This window comes from Panthera tigris, chromosome F2 (assembly GCF_018350195.1).
Source record: "Panthera tigris isolate Pti1 chromosome F2, P.tigris_Pti1_mat1.1, whole genome shotgun sequence".
NCBI lineage: Eukaryota > Metazoa > Chordata > Mammalia > Carnivora > Felidae > Panthera > Panthera tigris.
In genome coordinates this window covers 44,290,759-44,305,291 of record NC_056676.1, presented here as the reverse complement: position 1 = coordinate 44,305,291, position 14,533 = coordinate 44,290,759, and the positions used below count along the sequence as shown (strand labels likewise).

The following is a 14,533-nucleotide window of genomic DNA, read 5'->3' as shown; positions in this document are numbered from 1 at the left end:
CTCTCTCAAAATAAATAAATAAACATTAAAAAAAAAGAGTACATAGGTTTAAAGAAACTTTTGGTTTGGGTTTAGATATGAAAAGCTTGAGGATTTTTATATGCTGAAAGAGAAGAGCTAATGGCAAGAGTTTGAGGATTGACTGAAGATAATCAATGGAGTGAAGCCCCTAAGGAAAGAGAGGAAGGGGCCCAGAGCATTGGTAGAGAAACCACATCTGATGGGAAGAGAGAGGTGTTACTCTGGGTCAGAGCAATCAGGGAGAAAGGGTGGGCGCTGGCTTGGGGACGAGGATGGGAGTAGCAGTTGGAGATGCCACCTAACCATTTAGTCCCCTTTCCTTTATCAATTCTCCTATCAAATATCTTGTAATTTCAAACTTGAACTACCATTGTGGGTTTCTCTGATTTCCCTACCCACAAAATCCATTTCATTCCTGCCAAAAAGCAAAACACCATTTTTAGGATCACTTCCTTCAACCACCACACTGAATGTTGTTCCCTTTCTCAAAACTATTTCCTTTGTAAACTGTCTTTATTCTCAACATATTGGCACTTGAGTTTTAGGTCTTTCTCCAACTTCATGCCTCTTCTAGATTAATTTGGTACCGTTTCTTTCTCCCATTCCAAATTCCAAGTTAACAATCAAATAGACTTCTAACAAAGTCCTGAGAGTCAGGAAGACATCATGTCTTTAAATTCTGCTCTTACAGAAAGATCCTTGTGGAAAGAACCAGAAGTCGCAGTTTAGTTCACTTTTGATAGAGGAAGATATCTAAGGTCTTTTGCTTGTTGCTTTTATTTTACTTTTATCTCTCTTCTTCTCCACCACTGCCACCCTGTCTTCTAATTTTCAGTATTGGAGAATTTAGGGATACTCATTTGCATCATTTAATAATCATTAAGGCATTTCATTGAGCTTCTTGGAGAAGAAACTTTATGAAAATTTAGTAATAACAAATGAATAATGCAGTGATTTCACCAAAGTCATGACTTAGTCTTTTAGAATATGATCTTTTTGTCTTAGCCAGTAATTTATATTCTTTCCTCTTATTAGCAGTTCTATTTTAGAAAATTTTATTTCAGGCATACATTTGAATGTTACCTTTTATGTTTTGTTAAAAGCATATTAAGTAGAGGTCAGTTTGAGGCTGAATTTTGCTTGCATATTAAAAATAGCCTTTATCATCTGACTTCACTCATATGAGGACTTTAAGAGACAAAGTAGATAAACATAAGGGAAGGGAAACAAAAGTAATATAAAAACAAGGAGGGGATCAAAACATAAGAGACTCATAAATATGGAGAACAAACAGAGGGTTACTAGAGGGGGTGTGGGAGGGGGGATGGGCTAAATGGGTAAGGGGGATTAAGGAATCTACTTCTGGAATCATTGTTGCACTATATGCTAACTAATGTGGATGTAAATTTTAAAAAATAATAAAATTTTTAAAAAATAGCCTTTGTTGGGGCACCTGAGTGGTTCAGTCAGTTAAGCGTCCAACTCTTGATTTCGGCTCAGGTCATGATTTCACGGTTCATGGGATCAAGCCCCATGTCAGGCTCTAAGCTGACACTGCAGAGCCTGCTTGGGATTTTCTCTCTGCTCCTCTCCTGCTCACATTCTCTCTCTCTCAAAATAAATAAATAAACATTTAAAAAAATAGCCTTTGTCTAAAGGGTGAGTAGTAACTAAGTATAAATAACATCTGTAACAGGATTTGTTTTTTGTGTTTTTTAATTATTTTATTATCTGTGTAGAAAAGAAAGCTTAATATGCCATTTTTAGCCTTCCTGTGTCAATACTATCCTCATGGTTTTAAGATGCTATTTTGATTTATGGACCCGTATCTTTTGGTATATTAACTTTAGTTTTTATTTTTGAACTGCCTAGCTGAATTTTCTAAAATTTTCCATACTTGCTAAAGAATTAAAAATTTTTTAAAAGAGTTAAAAATGAGATTAAAATATTTTTGTACTAATTGCTACTTTTAAGCCTGTAGTCGGTTGAGAAAACAGATATTTGTTTTCATGTAAGTATGCCAAATGGTCTTGAGACCATTCATTGTCATATATTTGCAGTAACATATTTTAAATATACTATATCAAATTACAAAGTGATGGGCTTACTATTATTTTGTTAGGGTAAAAACAAATAAAAAGAATACTAGGCACACACATACACACACACAAACATTTTTGTGTTTATCTTATATATGCGAGGAAATAGATGTGGAAGGATACCACTGGCAGTTTTGTAAGTGGTTGTTTCAAGGATGTAGAGATGGGAGATTATCTTTTTCTCTATAGGTCTTTCTCCTTTTTCCACTTTAGTGTATTAAATATAAAATGCAGGGGGTGCCTGGGTGGCTCAGTCGGTTAAGCGTCCGACTTCAACTCAGGTCACAGTCTCACGGTCCATGAGTTTGAGCCCCATGTCGGGCTCTGGGCTGATGGCTCGGAGCCTGGAGCCTGCCTCCGATTCTGTGTCTCCCTCTCTCTTTGCCCCTCCCCCGTTCATTCTCTCTCTCTGTCTCAAAAATAAATAAACGTTAAAAAAAATTTAAAAATATATATATATAAAATGTAGAAAGCATAAAGAGAAAAAAAACCAACTCTGATCCCTTCTCTGAATTACTCTCTAAGTAATTTCTAATCCTGCTTCTATATGGAGCTAGGAAGATTTGTTAAAAATCAGATCCCTGACTCTGAAACAGAATCTCCAGGGGTGATAAAAGTATTAGACTATTGGTTCTCAAACCTGGTAGATCATCAGAACCACCTTTTAAAACATCTAGATTTCCTCTGCCATTGACAGAGAACAAAGAATTTGTAGTCTATAAATGGTTTATGGAACTTTAAGTTTTTTGTAAAGCTCCCATGTGATTCCCTGATCCATTAGGTTTGAGAACCGCTGATTTAATGATTTATCTTCTCTGTGCAAGACACTGTACTGGATGCTACAATTATTGTAAAGATTACTAAAACAGTTTTTGTCTTCAAGGAATTTACAGTATAGTTCGGCATTGGGAACAGTGTAAAAAGGGGTGGGAAAAACTAATACATAGCAACTATATGTATTTCTCAAAAGAGCAAAGTGCTCTATGATGTAAAGTTGGTGGGGGGCACCTGGGTGGCTCAGTCAGTATATTGTCCAACTTCGGCTCAGGTCATGATCTCATCATGGCTGGTGGGTTCGAGCCCCGCGTCGGGCTCTGTGCTGACAGCTCAGAGCGTGGAGCCTGCTTCAGATTCTCTATCTCTCTCTCTCTCTGCCCCTTCCCCACTTGCACTGTCTCTGTCTCTTATAAATAAACATTTAAAATTTTTTTTAAAAAAATGTAAAGTCGGGGAAAAAAGGTAAGAGTGTCAGCTATTACCTTTATTAACTCTATTAATATTGTTTTGAAAGTTCTAATACCGTAAGACAAGATAATGAAGTGAGGTATAAATATTGCAAAGGAAGTGAGAAATCCCATCTTTAGGAAATGGAAAATATTCTTGCCTAACTAGAAAACTAGATAATCAACTAACATTTATGAGCATTATTAAAAGCTGAGATGGGGCACCTGGGTGGCTTAGTCGGTTGAGCGTCCGACTTCAGCTCAGGTCATGATCTCACACTCCGTGAGTTTGAGCCCTGCATCAGGCTCTGTGCTGACAGCTCGGAGCCTGGAGCCTGCTTCAGATTCTGTGTCTCCCTCTCTCTGACCCTCCCCTGTTTATGCTCTGTCTTTCTCTGTCTCAAAAATAAATAAAAATTTAAAAATAAATAAATAAATAAAAGCTGAGAACTGATCAGTAAGAAGGTCAGTTACCAAATAAATTTTAAAAATGGTTTCTTCCAAACCAGCACAAAGAAGCATGTTTTCAAAGATCCTACTTGTAACAATATGCAGAAAAATCTACAATCATACTTAGAAATTTGTATAATGAAGTAAACTCTAGAACTTAAGTAAATATAGAACTATCCAAACTATAGAACCTACAGGACCTGAGAACAATTTAATAAGTGGAGAAATATTTCATATTTGTGAATGGGAAGAATTAATGTTCTAAAGTTATATATTCTCGGGGTTCCTGGGTGACTCAGTCAGTTAAGTGTCTTGGTTTCAGCTCAGATCATGATCTCACAGTTCATGAGTTTGAGCCCCATGCTGGGTTCTGCACTGACAGCGTGGAGCCTGCTTGGGATATATTCATTCATTCGCTTGCTCTCTCCCTCTCTCTCTCTCCCTCTCTCTCTCTCCCTCTCTCTCTCTCCCTCTCTCTCTCTCCTTCTCCCTCTCCCTCTCCCTCCCTCCCTCCCCACCCTCACTACCCCCCCTTGCTGCCCCTCCCTGCTCTTTATCAAAAATAAATAAAAATAAATATTTTTTAAAAATAAATAAATTTATATATTCTCCTTACCCGCTCCAAATTTCTCTGTCATTTAATACAATTCCAATTAAAATTTCAGGGTTTTTTGTTTATTTGTTTTTGTTTGGCCAAACCTGACAATGTATTTCTAATGTTTACCTGAAGAATAAACCAAACAGACTTCTGGAGAAAAAAAAAAAAAAAAAAGTGAGTACTTACATGAATAATTAAAATAATCTAGTACTAATTTAAAAAATCAGAATGTAATAAAAGTGGAAATTTTCATTATTAGGAGGAGAGATACACTAATATTAATTATTCAGTGTGTTGAATCTGGTGTTGGTACAATTATCTAAATTTGTGGAAAAAGTAAATTCCATATGGATTAAAGATTCAGTGAAAGTAAATAATAGGGAAATGTAGGTGAATATGTATGTAATCTTGATGTGGGAAAGGCTTTTTAAATGTATCATAGTAAAGGCAGAAACCACTTTTAAAAAAGGGCTTTATTTGACTACATGAAGATTTAAAGTTTCTGTACAATAACAACCAACTAACTGAAAGTCAAGTAAGTTAGAAACAAGCATTTATAATATGGTGCCCATAACTTAATATGAAAAGATTATCATAAAAAGATTAACTCATTGTGCTGGAAAGGAGGGAAGCACATGTAAACTTAAACTTTCAGAAAAGCAGTATGGCTATATGTATCAAAAACTTTAGAATGTTGTTATATCCTTTTACCCACTTCTAGGAGTGTAATCTGATGAAATTGAGATGTGTAAAAGATAGTTTTAAGGGGATTTTGACAGCATTGCTTAATAAAAATTGAAATCAATGTATATGTCTAGAGACCCACTTCTTGAAAGTCACCACTCGCCATTTCTAGGGTGCTGCTCTCATTTTCATGGTCGAAGGTCGAGGCATCTCCATTCCAGGCAGCAGAATGGAGAAAAGGATGAAAAAGGGCATGCCCCACCATCTTTTGAGGAAGGTACCCGGAAGATGCCCTGTAATACTAGCCAGTATTAAGTCTTAGGGCCACATGTACATAGCTGCAAGAGAGACTGGAAAATGTTGTCTTTATTTGGAATGGCCATGGGTTCAGCTAAAAATGTTATTCTGCGGAAGAAAGAACAGATATTGAGGGACAGCTACCTCTCCTCTGCATTTTCGTCTTCCATTTCTTAGCTTAGCCCTATTTTGAGGACCCAAACTATATGTCTAGTCTACAGATCATCTAGGTGAGTCCTTGACTCCTTTCTCCTATCTGGGAGCTGCATGTCTCTCTTTGGGGTCTATCACTAAATTCCCCAGCAGTATGTTATTCCTTGAGACTTGATGCATTCTTCCTATCCAAATATGGGGAATTACTTGCAGTGCCTAGCACGTGAGGTTATTGCTATGAAACATTACCAGCTGGTTTATAACATTTGGATGTAGGAAAAGAACCAACTCTAAATCTCCTGTTCTTCCTTTCTACTCCCTCCATACCCTACGTAAGTAACCAGGAAACACGGTCAGCTTTGCACTGCATTGTTTGGAAGTTATGAATATAGAGGGAGCAATCCTTGTACCGTTTTCTGTCCTTTGATACATCGGAGATACTGTGTATGTTTGTATCTGAATCCCAACCCTTGATGATCTTTCTTTCTGATTTAAACAGGAAAGAAGCATATTTGTGCCTTAAATGATAGGGAAATATTTTTCAATATTTTATCTCAACAAAACTTCTCTCTTGCCAGCAACTCTATTTGCATACATCCTATGGTGAAGCCATGACTGTTACCTAGCTTTTCTTTAGTATTTCAGAGCTGTTACTCGTTAACTGGCCTGTGTCAGAGAGGAGAGAAATGGGAGAGGGGGAGAGAGGGAGACAGGGAGGGGAGACAGAGAGAGGGGAACACTGCCATCTTTTCTTAGTTTTGTAACTTTTCACCTCAGATGATTCTGTGCTAGCTTAATGTATATAGAGAAACTCTAGTGTTCTTAGTTACACCCAAAGTTGTACCAATTCTGTATCATAGCTATTAGCTATTAAATTCTGTGGGAGACATGAAGGACAGTAGACATCCTATTTTGCACATGAGGACACAGATTATAAAAGTTAAGTAACTTTGCTCATGATCATACATCTAGTAAATGTTGAAGCTGGATTACATATCCTGATCTTCCTAATTTCAATGCCTGCTTCTCAGACGTAGTGATATACTGAATCCATGATAATTATCAGCTGAATTCTTCACATATGTCTTCACATATGTGAGTGGTGGTCATATGGCCATGGAACTGTGTATGTTCTATGTAGTTTCAGAGGGGGCCACGGGTTAGAAATGAAGGTAAATTTTAACTATGTGTTAGAAGAGGCATTTTACAACAAATTAGGCTTAATGCAGAAATGGAATGGGGATATTTTTTGAAGTAACCACTGTCCATCACAAAATATTTAGACAGGGTTTTGAAGGAGACAGAGTAAAGTAGTAGAAAGTACTGGACTTGCAGCCTGGAAACATCAGTTCTGATTTTACCCGTGTTTATGATGTGTTTGAATTGAATTGTCTGTTTGGGTCTCCGAACTTTCATTTCCTAGTGCATTCAGGGAAGGAGCTAGACTAAATCACCTCACATTCCCATTGCCTTTTAAGTGAGTGGCTTACATGTTATGTGTGCTCATTAAATGTTTGTCAAGTGAGTGTCACAGCATCGTCTCCTCTCCCACTGCCAATGCCACATCCTTGATCTTCTCAGCTCAGAGTGCTCTCTCCCTCCTTTATGCTGGGATTTTGTTTATCTGTACCTCTCATTAAGTTTATCACTTTCTACTTTGTAGTGAATTTCTTTGTGAGACTGTTAGTGGCAAGATCAGTATCATACCCACTACTGTATCCCTGTTCCTTACACACAGTAGGCATTGGTAAATATTTACCTGAGACATGAAAGAATTAAGGACAGCAGCTTTGCAACCATGTTTTTCTCTTACTTTCTTGAGAAAAAGTCATTTAGGCTTTTATCAGCAGTAGACAAATGCATGCCAACAGTCTGAAGAGAAGTCTGTATATTTGCTGTTTGAAGTGAACTTAAAACTTGCTGAGATAGGACACTGACACTGACAGCCACCTCAACCCAGTGTCACGTACTGAAAAGAAAAAAAAAACCTACTAAACTGCCACCTGGAACTCGTTAGATATTTTCATTTGCGTTTTGCTGCCTTGACATTGTATCACACTGGGAATCTGAATATTGTTTGGCCTTCTTTCAAGTGTTGTTTCCTGAGAAGATATTTGCCTAAGATTCATTCATATTCCTCTAATCTTTCTCCCTTTCCCCTTCCGCCCCTAGCTCCACCTTTTTTTCTGCTCCTTTCTCCTGGCTTGCCTTTCTTTCACTCTTTAAAATTCAAATAAAACCCAGGGGGTTGAACTATAGTATATACGGTGAGGCGGAGAACCAGGTGGGAAAGTGGGGGAACCTCGTAATTCATAGGAAAAATAAAACACCTCAAAGTTGTGACTAGCCTGCCTCAGATGTCCCTCTATGAGAACTTCCTTGAATCCCTTCACCTTTTTTACCCGGTCTTTAATGCCTTTACACAGTCCCTCTCCTCTGTGTTTACATATGTTTCCCCAACCAGATATGGGCTACATTTCATTCTTTGTTATTATATGGTGTTGAAAAAATAAGTGTGTGGGCGTGATTTATCCAGACAATTTCCTGTGGTTTTCTGAGAGTTTTTTCACACAGGCAGGCACATTATTCCTATTTTATAGATGAGGAAACTATGACTTAAGAATCCGACTTGCCTAACGCCAGAAAGCAAGTAACTTGAGGAGCCCACATTCAAATCTAGGGCTTCCTGGAGCCCCAGTTCTTCGCCTTTTTCTCCTTGCTTCCAAAATGTGTCTTTCACTGTGTTCCTTTCTTCCACTTTCCACCACTGCCATCCTTAGCTCTTCATTACCTCTTCCTTAGAGCTTTGCTCTGGTCCCCTATTTTGTCTCCCCATTTGTGTCTTCTTTCCCATTCCTGCTTATGCAGCATTCTTTTGATCGTATCATTTCCTTTGAGATACCTGTGATGGCTCCTCACTTCCTATAAGATAAAGGCCGAACTTGTTGATATGTCATGAATCTGCTCCATGATCTGCCCCCATTACCTCTCCAGCTTTATTTCCCACTCCTGCTTCCTCTGTGCTCCTAAATTCCAGCCTCCCCCACAACCTCACTATCCCCGACCATGCACGTGGCAACATCCAGCTTCTTTGTCTTTACCTGTGCTCGTCTATGCGATTAAGGAACACCCTTTTCATCCCTGTTTTGCTAGTTGAAATTCCACCCATCTTAAACCTATGCCTTCCATTAAACATTATACAGTTCCCCTAGTTGGAATTAATCTCAGTGTGTGCTGCCTTTGTATTATACTTATTTGTGACTATGTATGTCCCCAATAATGCATTAGAAGCCCTTCGAGAGTAAGGACTATAACTTCAGTTGACTATATTCCACAGTTTCATACAATAATTTGTCCATAAAATACACTCCATAAAATCTTGGGTGGCTAAAATGAGTCTGACTTCCAGGGCAATAATAATGGTTCTATGTAAAATTCAAATTGACTAATTGAATATGGATTGTTTCTTGACCTAACACTAAAGTATTGGATTTATAAATAAAATTCTTCCAGGTAAATAAAATGACTAGGTTTGCTTTTGTTAAGAATGAAAAAAAAATCAAATTTATTTTATTCTTCAGTATTTAGTATGCTATAATTATAGTTTGTGTATGTGTGTGTGTGCATATGTATGTATATATTACACGTGTATATAAAAACAGGGTCTTAAATTTTTAGAGCTTATATTTTCCATAATATATTTTAAATAAATCATTTAAATAAATCATTAATTGCGCTATTGAAAATCTAGTTTCAGTGTTATTTTCTTTATATTTACTTTGAAAGAGACACTAAAGTATGGTGAAATAGTTGATTCACATGGAAGTACATATATTGGTGTAAAAAGTCCATGAAGTTACATTTTTTTGGTTCTAATTTAATGTGGACTGTTCACTTCTTTACCTAGCTGTTACCTACTCTTTCAAACCAATCTTAGGTGTACTTCCTCTAAGAGAGCCCCCCCGCACCCCAATTTATATTAGTAGCACCTGCAGTTGCTTTCCCCCCGCCCCCAGTAGTTATCATGCCCAGCATAGCACCGTGCCTGAAGCATGGTTAGGCATTCAGTAAAGGTTTGTAGAGTGAACAAATGAACAGTTGTAAGAACTTCGCAATAAATGCGTGTGCGCGTGTGTATGTGTCTACCTCCACTAAAAGCAAAGTGGCAGATTTATGTGTACAGATACAGAAGACTGTTCATGGTACACTCTCTAGTGCAATAAAAACAAGTTGTAGGACAGAAAAATGATTCTGCTTTTGTAAAAATATTTGTGTGTGTATGTTGGGAAAAGGTCTGGAAGTTATACATCAGCTTTCGTTATGAGTTAAGAGGTTGAGAGTGGAGCGTGAGAAGTGGACTTTCACTGTTTAGTGCATTTTGCATTGGTATTATTTGAATATTTTCATTAAATTTGTACTGTCTTTGTAATTTTTGAGTGAACGGTAAAGTAAAATGTTAGTGGCTCTGCTCATAGTATTAAATGATACTTTTCGTATCAAACTGAAACTGTTTTTAAAGAGAAAATTTGACATTCCCTCCCAGTTTTTGTAGAAGGAAATTATTTTCTTTCAATAAGTATTTCCTGGTGCTTTTGAAAACTTGTAGGACTTAGGATAAAGTGGGCTGCATTAAATATTTAAGGCATAGTGGCTCCTGTGTTGGGAAACTAACTCTTCCCATTCAGTCTGAACCACTCAAGGCCAGAACAGTAGAGGCAGTTTTAAAAGGTAGTAAGAAACTAACTAATTTTCACTGAACAGAGATAGCAATCTTCATTTTTTTGGAGCTTCCTTGGCCTTTATTTTCAAACACACTCCTGGGTTCTAATGGATAATTTAATTTTCATGCCAGAGAGTAGCTGGTCTTAATGACAATGGTAAACCTTTCTTCTGAGCCCAGGCCCAAATTGAAAGTACCAATTAAAGATAAGATAATTCACCACACCCTAAATTAAATTGGTTATCCCACCCCTTGCTTCCTTATCTTTTTTATGAACCAGGAAAATGGTCTTACTAAAACAAGTTTTGTTGAGGCTTCAGAGGCTTGGTTATTTTAAGGTCGTTCCTAAAATTTTTTCACATGGTCCAGTTGCCAGACAGATTGTACATCAATTTCCTGCAGCATTTGGCAGGCCAGTGCATTCACCGCCTTAAAAACAATTTGAATTTATTGATTTTGAAATTTGTGATTACTTTCTAAAGTTTTTCCCCCATCTAAATTTACTTTGGAAAAAATATGCACAACAGAACACATTGGCCCATTTTCGTGCCAAGACTTTCAGGGAAATATTTCATATGATTAATATTGTGTGGCTAATCTGGTGTAAAAAATCAATTTTATCCATTTTAACTTATGAGAGCATGACCATCCTGTGTGAACTATTTAAAGAGCCTGTGACTTCTCTAATCCAAATTTAAGTGTTTGTTATTGCCTTTATTTATGTGTGTTGTATTAATCACTGTCAATTAATATTGGGCCACATTTCTTTTTAAGAGTCGAAGCATATGTTGTTAGCAGACCCACATCTTTTCTTTCCAGAGCAGTACCCTAACCTTGCCTTGGGCAAGCTGAAATTAGTGGACTCCGGACTTGGCTCAATTAAATACTGTAGTTCATGGTACCAGGCTATTTTAACAGGTCTGGATTCAGTTAGAAACCTTCCATTCCTCCTTATCTGTCTATTCCTTTAAACCCATTTGTCCTAAAAGATTGGTGTACTCTCTCTTATTAAGAGTCAGAAGAGAAACAACATTATAAAATCTTTTTGATGATTTCATTCCGTCAAACTCAACTTTTTTATAAAACATTGGACCATTTGTTACTTGGTGAGTGCATTAATCTGAAAGCTTTAATGTAAACACTTGGGAATCAAGAATAGCTATTTGTAATGCTTGTACAACAGTCTATTATCCGTAGAGTTACAGCACCTCACAAATAACATGACTTCCACCCAGGGAATAATTGACTCACCACGGAGGTCTGGCTCCCTTGTCTCGTTAAATCTTTTAGAATTGCTGAGAGGTGGCTAACAGTTATTCTTCTCTGTTTGGCATGTGTGGAGAGTTAGGCACTAAGCAGTTAGAGAGAGGTCACGCACAGAATAATCTAAGGCGGTGCTGTTTGAGTATTGGTTCTTGAATCACTGCTCAGCAAATGTTGAGACTTAACTCCTGAGAGCCATCTCATAAGGGGATGCAGTGATCTACCCATTCTAGGCATTGGCAGTCAACTGCCCTCAACTACAGATTGTTACATTTTATTATATATTTCACCTTGATCTTTATATAATTTCCTCACAGCATTTATGAAAACATCTGAACTGTCTCTTATTTGGCATTCTGATTTAAATTTTTTTTTTAAGTTTTTAAATGTTTTTATTTATTTTTTGAGATAGAGAGTGCAAGCAGGGGAGGGGCAGAGAAAGAGGGAGACACAGAATCTGAAGCAGGCTCCAGGCTCTGAGCTGTCAGCACAGAGCCCGACGCGGGGCTGGAACTCATGAGCCATGAGATCATGATCTGAGCCGAAGTCGGATGCTTAACCCACTGAGCCACCCAGGATCCCCCTGATTTAAATTTTAAATGAAGAGGGGCCCCTGGGTGGCTCAGTTGGTTGAGCGTCCCACTCTTGATTTCAGCTCAGGTCATGATCCCAGAGTCGTGGGAATGAGCTGCAAGTCGGGCTCTGCACTGAGTGTGGAGCTTGAAATTCTCTCTCTTCCTCTGCCCCTCCCATGTACGTGCACAGTCGCTTTCTCTCAAATTAAAAAAAAAAAATTTTTTTTAATAAAAAAAAATAAAATTTAAATGAAGAACATTTTTAAAAAGCAATGTAAAATTGTCTTGAAAACATTTAGATTTGACCTTAATTGCTGTTAGGATTTAAAACCCTTTGTTTTGGGGCGCCTGGGTGGCTCAGTCGGTTAAGCGGCCGGCTTCAGCTCAGGTCATGATCTCGCAGTCCGTGAGTTCAAGCCCCGCGTCGGGCACTGTGCTGACAGCTCAGAGCCTGGAGCCTGTTTCAGATTCTGTGTCTCCCTCTCTCTGACCCTCCCCCATTCATGCTCTGTCTCTCTCTGTCTCAAAAATAAATAAATGTTAAAATAAATAAATAAAAAAAAATAAAACCCTTTGTTTTATTTCTGTTCAGGGAGAAAAATAATGTTTTAAAAGTACATAACTGATGTGAAAGAATGCTGTATATATTATCTGTAAGATTTGCATGTCAGAAATCCACCTGCAGAGTGTTTTGTTTTAGAGCTCCTTGAGAAGATGAATGCTATAGATGAAGGGATGTTAGGATAGGTTTACATTTATTTAAAGTGTTGGGATGGGGCAGGCAGGAAAAACCTTGAATTCGAATTCCTTCATGACCTTTTAAGATAATCTTTGATGCTAGCTCAAGGGAGGTATGAGAAATGTGTGGCTTCAGTTGAATAAATATTATACTTCAGTGACTTTTTAATTTTTTAGTATGGAAGGACTAGCTGACAAATACAGGAGAAGACTGATTTTCAAATCTTCATTCCATTATTTAAAAAATATCAAATGTATTCTGGCCAATAATTCTCCCAGATGGTTCCCCCTTCCTTAGTCAAACCAATACAGACTGGTAATTGAGCCTTAGTTAGTAATTGATAAGTATACAATATTTACTCCCTGCCCTTATGTATTTTCCTGCCTTTGAAGGAGGGGTTAGTTAAGAGAAATTCTTTATGCATTTTTCACTCATTGTGGGTTATATTTGGCAACAGCCAATTGATCTCCGGATTTTTCTCTCTGCTTCCATTCCTAACTCCCCACATTTTGTCCTTCATTCTGGAACCAGATTGATTCATTTTAAATATAGATCAAATTATGTCACCCTTTCGCTTAAAACACACCAGAACCTCTCCATCACAGAGTAAAATATGAGGTCTTTATTATGGCCTATTGGTTCCATTCATGTTCTGGCACCCAGCCACTTCTCTGGCCTCGTTTCCGCCCACTCTTTTTGCTCACTTTGCTTCATCTGTGCTGGTCTTCTTGCTGAACTTCAAGTAAAGTCAAGTGTACTTCTCTGAGGCCTGTGCTTTGGCTGATGCTGCCTGGAGTACTCTTCTTCTCACTGATATTCTCTCACTTCATTTAGGTCACTTTTCCAGTCTTTCTGTTCCCTTACCCTATTGGCACTTAACACTACCCAGCAACATCTTACATATGTTTGGTTATTGTCTCTTCCTTGATCTATCACATAGTAGGTTTCAAGGAATATTTGTTTAATGAATGCCTGATAACTATCTTGGATGTTTAAGAACTTGGTGTAAGACTCTTAGACTTTATAACCTTGAGACAGAAATTTTTTTTTAATTTTTTTTAATGTTTTTTATTTATTTTTGAGACAGAGAGAGAGCATGAGCAGGGGAGGGGCAGAGAGAGAGGGAGACACAGAATCTGAAGCAGGCTCCAGGCTCTGAGCTGTCAGCACAGAGCCCGACGCGGGGCTCGAACTCACGGACCGTGAGATCATGACCTGAGCCGAAGTCGGGCGCTCAACCGACTGAGCCACCCAGGAGCCCCGAAAACTTTTAACATAAATTCTGACAGTACTTATCCATGTGGATTTTCTAGCCATGGTTGAAGTATACCAAATTCATGTGATGGTTTTTTGTTTTTTTTTTTCCACAATATATAGCCAGTACCCTGACTTCCCCCTCTCCCCAAAAACAATATATCAAAATATGAAGGAAAGACAGGAGAATGTATCTTGAGTAAAGTTCTTGAAAGTAATTTTCCTTCAATATTTTCTTATTGTCGAACTTTTTTTAAAGCTGAAAGTTAATACAGTGAACACACATTAGCCACCTAGATTTCAACAGATATTCTCCATATTTGCTTTATTATGTATGTGTATGTATGTGTTTGTGTTCCCCAGCAAGTTGTGACACAAGAGCATACCCTGAATCTTTCCCCCAAATGGAAAATCTCTGACTCAGTGGTTATAATTATTTCTGTTGAGTTTCATTGTC

At 37.7% G+C, this 14,533-nt stretch overlaps 1 protein-coding gene and 1 long non-coding RNA gene across 2 annotated transcripts in view; one reads left to right on the top strand and one right to left on the bottom strand.

The window, feature by feature from the left end:
* The window catches only part of STK3 (serine/threonine kinase 3), a 292,559-nt gene that overhangs the window by 252,853 nt on the left and 25,173 nt on the right, over positions 1 to 14,533 (top strand). The gene's annotated exons all lie outside the window — the stretch shown is intronic.
* LOC122234855 overlaps positions 8,155 to 14,533 on the bottom strand; it is a 32,952-nt gene continuing 26,573 nt past the window's right edge. Inside the window, exon 5 of the long non-coding RNA XR_006212792.1 lies at positions 8,155 to 8,447. This is a non-coding gene — a long non-coding RNA (uncharacterized LOC122234855). The remainder of the gene's footprint in view (positions 8,448 to 14,533) is intronic.